The sequence below is a fragment of the Schistocerca piceifrons genome, chromosome 5 (assembly GCF_021461385.2).
Source record: "Schistocerca piceifrons isolate TAMUIC-IGC-003096 chromosome 5, iqSchPice1.1, whole genome shotgun sequence".
In the NCBI taxonomy this organism is placed as follows: Eukaryota; Metazoa; Arthropoda; class Insecta; order Orthoptera; family Acrididae; genus Schistocerca; species Schistocerca piceifrons.
The window spans coordinates 41,578,823-41,587,451 of record NC_060142.1 but is presented as its reverse complement, the minus strand read 5'-3'; the positions used below and the strand labels follow the sequence as shown (position 1 = coordinate 41,587,451).

The window sequence follows — 8,629 nt, the reverse complement described above, 5'->3', positions numbered from 1 at the left end:
GCTTTTGCGTTGTATCTCACCGCCAACGCTTCATAAGTAAATGCACCCACACTGGGTGCTTACGTAAGCCCACCTTCATGTACGGGACCGCTAACACAAGCTTGTAAGGTCGCGCTAGACTATGAGGTGCGCGATTCGAAACCCCGTGATGGCAGAATTTTTCGCCGTCACTATTTAGTGGCCTAAAGGAGAAGAGGAGCTGGTGTACAGATTAAGATCGCCGAAAGTTGCGCCATTTGTCTTGGGTTAAATTCTAAATATCTCCGCGTCTCGCAATACACATCTACAGTCTCGTAAAATACGGCTTTGTGCCACTGTTAATGGACCGTGTGTCGTACGCGACGAACTTATTACAAGTACACTATGTTTTTAATGATGTATTTTGTACCTTTGTTATTGTATTCTTATGTTATAAAATTGTAATTGATACCAGTTCATCATATTATTAACTTGTAAGTTACATTTCACTGCACACGTTTATGTTGGTCATAGTATATGGACAATATGTGAGAAGTAGGGACTGTTAGTGTTTGCACGTGTGTTAATAATTCAACAAGGGACTGGATTACAGCATTGCTGGTTCTAAGGACAATTCCAAAAACTTTGTGAGTGCACAAGTGGAGGTTATGGACTTGCTATATTATCCGCAAGACTCTTCAATGGTGATTGTGCACCTGCACAGTCACAACAGATGGCTGCTGGCCATCTCTATAAGGACTACAGTGGGTTTGCATCTCTGATGACCCACCAAAACCATTATTTCTACAAGGACTACAGTGGGTCTACACCTTTGCTGACTCACCAGTACCATTATTTCTATAAGGACTACAGTGGGTCTGCACCTCTGGTGGCCCACCAATACCACACTCTCTACCAGGACTACAGTGGGTCTGCTCTGTGATGACCTACCTACCAGTATTCTTCAAAACTTCGACAGACTCTGCTGTGGGTTTGCTCTGTTGTGGCCCATTACCTGTCTGCATGTCGAGAGTCAGCACTATCTTTCCGTTGGAAGGACACTGCTACTTCTTCAAGACTGCATGGAAATCCACTACTTCCATGTGCATTTTCTTTTATTGCTGAGACTTTGAGAAAAACACTGCAATTTTACTGTGATGAACGATCAGGACTGTCTTTATGGACTTTGACCAACATTGTATCAATAAGTGTGTGCATTTGATTTCTTTGTTATTGTAATGATGAAAAATTTTATCAAATCATTATTGGCCACTGCCCAAAACAATTTGTAAAATTTTTTGTGGGGAGCATGGGGGCTATGTAAGTAGGCTGTTTATGTTTTCTTATTGGCAACGTTACGTAGCGCTCTGTATGAAAATCACTGGCTGTGCTGTGTGCAGTCTGTGGCTCATTTGCATTGTTGTCTGCCTTTGTAGTGTTGGGCAGCGGCAGCTGGATGTGAACAGCGCGTAGCGTTGCGCAGTTGGAGGTGAGCCGCCAGCAGTGGTGGATGTGGGGAGAGAAATGGCGGAGTTTTGAAATTTGTAAGACTGGATGTCATGAACTGCTATATATATTATGACTTTTGATGATATTAAGGTAAATACATTGTTTGTATTAAAATCTTTCATTTGCTAACTATCCCTATCAGTAGTTAGTGCTTTCCGTAGTTTGAATCTTTTATTTAGCTGGCAGTAGTGGCGCTTGCTGTATTGCAGTAGTTCTAGTAACCAAGATTTTTGTGAGGTAAGTGATTTGTGAAAGGTATAGGTTAATGTTAGTCAGGGCCATTTTTTTTTGTAGGGATTTTTGAAAGTCAGATTGCGTTGCGCTAAAAATATTGTGTGTCAGTTTAAGCACAGTCATGTATAATTTTTGTAAGGGGACGTTTCACACGTCTCTAACATTACACATCGATTTTGATCGGCTTTGAATGTGTTGTAGTGTAGAGCAAAATTAGAGACATACCAACAATCTTTCTTTTCACGAACAATACGAGGCTGGAATAGAAGGAAGAACCGATTTTTTTATGCGCGTTCATATGGCCGTTAAGAGGGTGAAACACGCGCTTGGAAAAAATTGAGTTTAATATTTCTGAATGAACACCCTCGAAACCGTGACACATATTTAAAAAAACTTCAAATGAGAGTTCTATGGTTATTAATGTACGTTACAACGTTGCACAGAGATTTGTATAAAAAGTAGTTTTTTTCTAAATCCCCTATACCCCACCTCCCCTACTACATTGTTTTTAATTTCGACACTCGATTAACAGTAAAACGTACAGCATCGGTAACGCCATATGCAATCGTATGTATGAAGTGGTATTCCCAACGACACATACGACAGAAATCAGCTAGAAATATCTCTATATCGTTTTACACTTGCCCGATGTTTCTCCACTTCAGTGGCTATGGTCACGATGCGTCGCTTAATAAGTCTTTCCCAGATAAATGTATCCTAAATATACAGGGTGTAAATTTTAAGTTGACAAGCCAGAATAACACGAAAAATAAACTTCACACGAAAAAACGTATGGAATCCAAAGTTGATTATTTTCCAGGGGGACATCTGCTGGCGCTAAAATTAGCCCGCCACCCCAGCCCCTTGGGGGTCGGGCGGGAGGCCAATAAAAATTTCAAGTTGGAACCCCCATTTTTTATTGCACATTCAGATTCTACATAAAAAACAACGTACATTTTGAAACTTCCTGCCAGATTAAAACTGTGTGCCCGACCGAGACTCGAACTCGGGACCTTTGCCTTTCGCGGGCAAGTGCTCTACCAACTGAGCTATCGAAGCACGACTCACGCCCGGTACTCACAGCTTTACTTCTGCCAGTACCTCGTCTCCTACCTTCCAAACTTTACAGAAGCTCTCCTGCGAAGTTTTGAAGGTAGGAGACGAGGTACTGGCAGAAGTAAAGCTGAGAGTACTGGGCGTGAGTCGTGCTTCGGTATCTCAGATGGTAGAGCACTTGCCCGCGAAAGGCAAAGGTCCCGAGTTCGAGTCTCGGTCGGGCACACAGTTTTAATCTCCCAGGAAGTTTCATATCAGCGCACACTCCGCTGCAGAGTGAAAATCTCATTCTGGAAACGTACATTTTGTCTTATACATTTGTTTTGATTGTTGGTAGTTGGCTCTGTAATTCAAGAAAATCCATATTCTCATTTTTGCGTGGAAAATGGTTACGGATAAATAAAAAATACTTACTTACTTCGTAAATTTTCATTCGCCAAAATTAAAACTCGAGCTCTCTCCCCATAGGATGGGGTTTGAGAGAGAAAAATTAGAGTTTTACAAATGTTGACCCAATCCGAATCTCCAAAAAAAATAATATTTGGGCAACATTTGCAAAACTCTTAATTCCTCTCTCTCAAACCCCACCTTATAGGGAGAGAGGGAGAGTTTTAGTTTTAATGAATCAAAATTTGCGAAGTAAATAAGTGTTTTTTACTTATCTGTAACCATTTTCCACGCAAAAATGAGAACATGGATTTTCTTGAATTACAGAGCCAACTACCAACAATCAAAACAAATGTTTAAGACAAAATGTACGTTGTTTTTTATGTAGAATCTGATTCTGCAATAAAAAATTGGGGTTCTCATTTGAAATTTTAAAGTTTCCTCCCGCCCCACCCCGAGGGGGATGGGGTGGTGGGCTAATTTTAGCACCAGCAGATGTCCCCCTCGAAAGTAATCAAGTTCGGATTCTACACATTTTTTCGTGTGAAGCTTATTTTTCCAGTTATTCTGGTTTGTCAACTTAAAATTTACACCCTGTATATCCTGCATATATTGTTCTATACATACACGTATATTTTTTTGTTTTAATTGTATGAAGTATGTAATATCTTGTGTAGGATTTGCGTCGTCTTTTTACATTTGGAGTGCTACTTTTTATTTTCAAGTTGCGACCTTCTCGCATTTAATTATGTTATATTTGAAATTGTTTGTACATTACTATTGTAACATTATTCTAAATCTGTAAGATAATAAGAAAGGCACAGAATCGGTTGGGTAAAAAAAAAATGCTGACTGTACTTTTATTTAGAGAATTTCTAGCTTATTTCTGACGCCATCAACAGGATCATTAAAACCACAAATTTTTTATGATCCTGCAGTCACTGACTGCATCTAGGTACTAGGAATTGTACAATAGTACAAAAAATAAACAAAGTAGTTTACCGTTACAGGTAGTACAGAGTTGTTTAAAAATAATTTTGTTATTTGAGTAAATACATTGAAATGTTGAACAATGCTGTTATTATCTAGAAAAGATAATTAAGCACATACTCTGATTTCGACTTCACGATTGCGTTATCTCCGACTTCGGTTCAGATAAAATCACCGCGTCACATCTGCATAGAAGCTATATTCCCAGTATAATTTAATCGCAAAGATAAATGCGGCAGTAAACGAATGAATTATTCTACACGGAGTCACATAGAATTTCTTACATCAAAACACATACCAAGCAGTGCTGTTCCACGTTTGAAAGTCTGTCGATATGGTTAGCGCTGAGCCTGGAGAATATTGATTAACCCATTACAAACTGGTACGCATGCAGTCACATCACACCTGTTTATTTATTTATTTATTTATTTTTGTATACATTTACAACCACGCACCAAGCAGCCAATAAGCCACATTGTTGAATTCGATTTCAGATGAATTACAGTGATTTGCAACACGGTTCTTACAAAAGATTCCAGCAATAAAAAAATACCACATCTGCCATTCTTCTGGATTTCTAAGGACGCTGAGAGGTATGTAACATCACAGTACCGGGCGGCTTAATTACGATTCTCTCGTAACCTACAGACATTTACTGAAGATGAACGTTTCTCATGATTGAGGAAATGACATCTGAGAGTAGCGTGACCACTTGTCAAATATCGAAGAACAACAAACATCGAGTGAGTCGCAGTTTATGTTTATTCAGATTCATTCAACCCTTGCCAGATGTCACCTTCATATACAAATCTAATCCTCTGAATCGTAATTCCTTATCAGGACGAAGCGACAACTAAAATCCACAGTAAAGCTTCGGTCTGGTGATTAACTGTGATTCGCATCTGAAGATGGTCTTTCGCAAGTGGTGAAGCTGGTAATCCTAATAAACATAACATGCGACTGAGGGACGGCGTTTGTCTTTCTTCATTAACGTTTATTTTCGGGAGTACAAAATGACTAGTGGATAGAACAAAGCCGCGCCGAGTGACCGCGCGGTTTGAAGCGCCATGTCACGGATTACGCGGCCCCTCTCGCCGGAGGTTCGAGTCCTCCCTCGGGCATGGGTGTGTGTGTTGTTCTTAGCATAAGTTAGTTTAAGTAGTGTCTAAGTCTAGGGACCGATGACCTCAGCAGTTTGGACCCTTAGGGTTTCACACCCATTTGAATATTTTTGATAGCACAAAACAAGTCCTTTTGCAGAAAGACTTTGTGTACCTAGACTGTGACAGGAATTATAGATGGTTACACTTCGAGCACAATCAGTTTAAGAACAGCACCACAACTGCCGCTGAAGAGAGTACTGCCACACAGCCGTGACGATAAAATAGCAAATGCAATAAAACTGGATAGACAGAGGAAACCACAATACTCACTGCATCAGAGTGAGAACTTTACACACAGTAACAGCAGAGTCTTCAACACAGATGTCTCTTGAAGATGAAATAATTAGATTAGATAAAAATCATTCACGTGTTGGAACACCCAGTGAAATGTAAGAATGTGTCAACCCTCAGCACGTGTGCAAAATAACGACGTGACAAGAAAAGTGCATGCCATAATAAGACATCCAACCACAGAAGTATCGTAGAGACAAAGTCAAGGATCACAAGCATATTTTAAAAAATATTAGATCTAAGTTTAAAAAATACGCTATTGAGGGTAAATCGGGAAGTAAGGTGGAAAGACGGAAATAAGTTCGAAAATAGTTCTTCACAAATATGTTGTAGCTTATTTCATTAATGAGATTTTACTCTGTTTGCATTTATTCTACGATAATTCAGATTTCTTGATACTTTATTAATGCACCAGACGCAGTAATGTATTAGCTTGGTGCATAAATTCGTACCGTTTTTTCGTAAGTTTAATAAACAAGTATTAGGCATAACAGAGACTTTACTCATCAATAATATATTCTCCATCACTATTTACAACAGTTTGACAATGCTGGGGTAACTTTACCATTCCGCAAGTGCAGCAAGCACGTTGTTTTGTGGCAAAGAACTCGTTGCGCCATATTCGGAGCGCATTTTCACCGAATAGTACGTTGCTTGAAGCTTGTTCGATAGAGAGTGGAAAAGGTGGAAAATTGAGGGTGCAAGACCAAGTGAATAAAGTGTTGCGGAACAACTTCCCAGCCAGTGTATAGTGTTTTTTATCAGTCAAGCGGAATGCTCAAAAAAAAAGAAAAAAATGGTTCAAATGGCTCTGAGCACTATGCGACTTAGCTTCTGAGGTCAACAGTCGCCTAGAACTTAGAACTAATTAAACTTAACTAACCTAAGGACATCACACACATCCATTCCCGAGGCAGGATTCGAACCTGCGACCGTAGCGGTCGCTCGGTTCCAGACTGTGGCGCCTAGAACCGCACGACCACTCCGGCCGGCGGAATGCTCATGGCGAGGTATCACTCCACGCATTTCTCCAATTGGCACTCTATTTTCTATTGTCCACTATTTATATCCAAATGAGAAAAAGACAATATGTGCAGTCAAATAGCAAGTAATGACGATCTGTAAATAAACTCATAACAACCGGAATATCAACATGAAAAACAAAAGCGCAACGAACTGATGCTCCAACCTAATATATTAACTGTTTCATAAATTGCGTACAATAACAATTAAAAAGAACAATGAGATTGTGGGTCCGCCTTGATGCAAAACACTTGTGTTATTTATTTATTTATTCGCAAAGTAGTTTTAGCGACAAATTTCGCCTCATCTGTGGGTTCTTTGACTCTTAGACTTGCAGAAATAGCATTGTTATAAAACGTCGTAAAACATTATTATATGTGTACTGTTTGGTTCCAAATATTGTTTCCTGTGAATAATTTTATAACTCCTAATTTACTATAAGCAACAGCATGGTTTCACGATTGTTGCCGCTGTTTACGGTATATTTTCCGCGTTCTTTTGTTGCAGTTTTCCTCAGTGTACCTCATTGCATCTGCAACTGTATGAGCGGCTATCAGTAAACAAAGACAAAAACCTGAACTTGTGTATGTCAGCGTTTTACAGTTGGGATTGTGGCAGTGTTGTGGATAGTTTCGGTGTGTACTAGGTTGCTACGTAGTTTGTCACGAACGCAAGTTCGTAGCACGGCTTGCAGCGACTTTGTGACGCAGAATGACATTACTTTCGCACCTTGTTCGAAGTCCAAAATATTACGCCATCGTGCCGTTCACGTGTGTCGCGAGAAATGTATTGCATATTGCGAGGAGGTTATGAAAATTGTAGTGGAAGCTCTGACGACTCTGTTTCTTACTTACACTCAGTCGCAGAAGTATTCGGACAGTGGGAAGTTTCACAATGAGTACTCGAGAAACACTCACTATGAAACCCAAACATATTTATTAGCAATATATATGCGTAACAACATTAATTACAAAGGAATTATTGTATTATTTCGTTTCCAAAACATAAATAACAGAAAAATTAACAACAAAAATGAAACATCCTGCACACCCTGCTGCCTCAAAAGTATTCGGACACTGTCGAATAAATGTTCATAAGTTGTACGACGAAAATGTCAATACCTTGTGGGTCCACCTTTCATTTTCAATACCTCCTCCAATCTACTAGGCATAGTTTCCACGAGTTTTTTCGTGAAATCTGGGCCTATATTTGCCCATTGTTGGCGCAGTTTCTCTTTCAAGGTCTCCTTCGTATAGATGTTGTCCGCGCGGAGGGTCCGTTTCAATTTATCCCACAAATGTTCGACTGGGTCAAGGTCTGGTGATTGGGGAGGGGGGCGCAATACTTTCGGGGAATTGAAGAGCAACCACATTTGTACAATATGCGCGGTATGCTTGGGATCATTGTCCTGATAAAAATGAAAGTTGTTCGCAATACCTAGATGTCGTGCACTCTGCTTTAAAGGTCCTCGCAGTATATTCAAATACGCTTCCTCGTTCATCGTATCATCAATGAACACTAAATCACTCACACCACTGCCGGACATGCATCCCCACACCATAATGCTCCCACCTCCAAACTTTACTGTTGGTTTGAGGTTCCTGGGATTCAGCTCTACATCGGTCTTTCGCCACACGTTTGCCTTTCTGTCGCTTTGCCATAACGTAAATTTACATTCGTCGCAAAACATCACCCGATTCCACCAAGCCTTATCGTATTCGGCGTATTCCCTCGCAAACTGCATACGTTTCTTCTGGTTCACTGCATTTATGAATGTCTTTCGCCGTGCCACTCGACCATGGTACTGCGATCGTCGTAGTACTCTCCGCACGGTTTCGGGATGAACTTTTATACCAAGGTCTCCCTCCACCTCACTTGCAATTCGTGTGGCAGATATTTTCGATTCTGTTATACCTTTCGCAAAATCACACGTTCATCTCTCTGTGAAAATGTCCGTGGCTGTCCTGTACTGCTACGGGATTCCAATCGGTCTTCTTTCTCGAACCGTTTAATAATGT

The 8,629-nt window shown here is 40.2% G+C and overlaps 1 non-coding gene across 1 annotated transcript; it reads right to left on the bottom strand.

The window, feature by feature from the left end:
* Positions 1-2,686: 2,686 nt before the first annotated feature.
* Trnas-cga lies at positions 2,687-2,761 on the bottom strand. The gene has a single exon. It is a non-coding gene; the product is annotated as a tRNA-Ser (tRNA).
* Between the last annotated feature and the right edge of the window lie 5,868 nt (positions 2,762-8,629).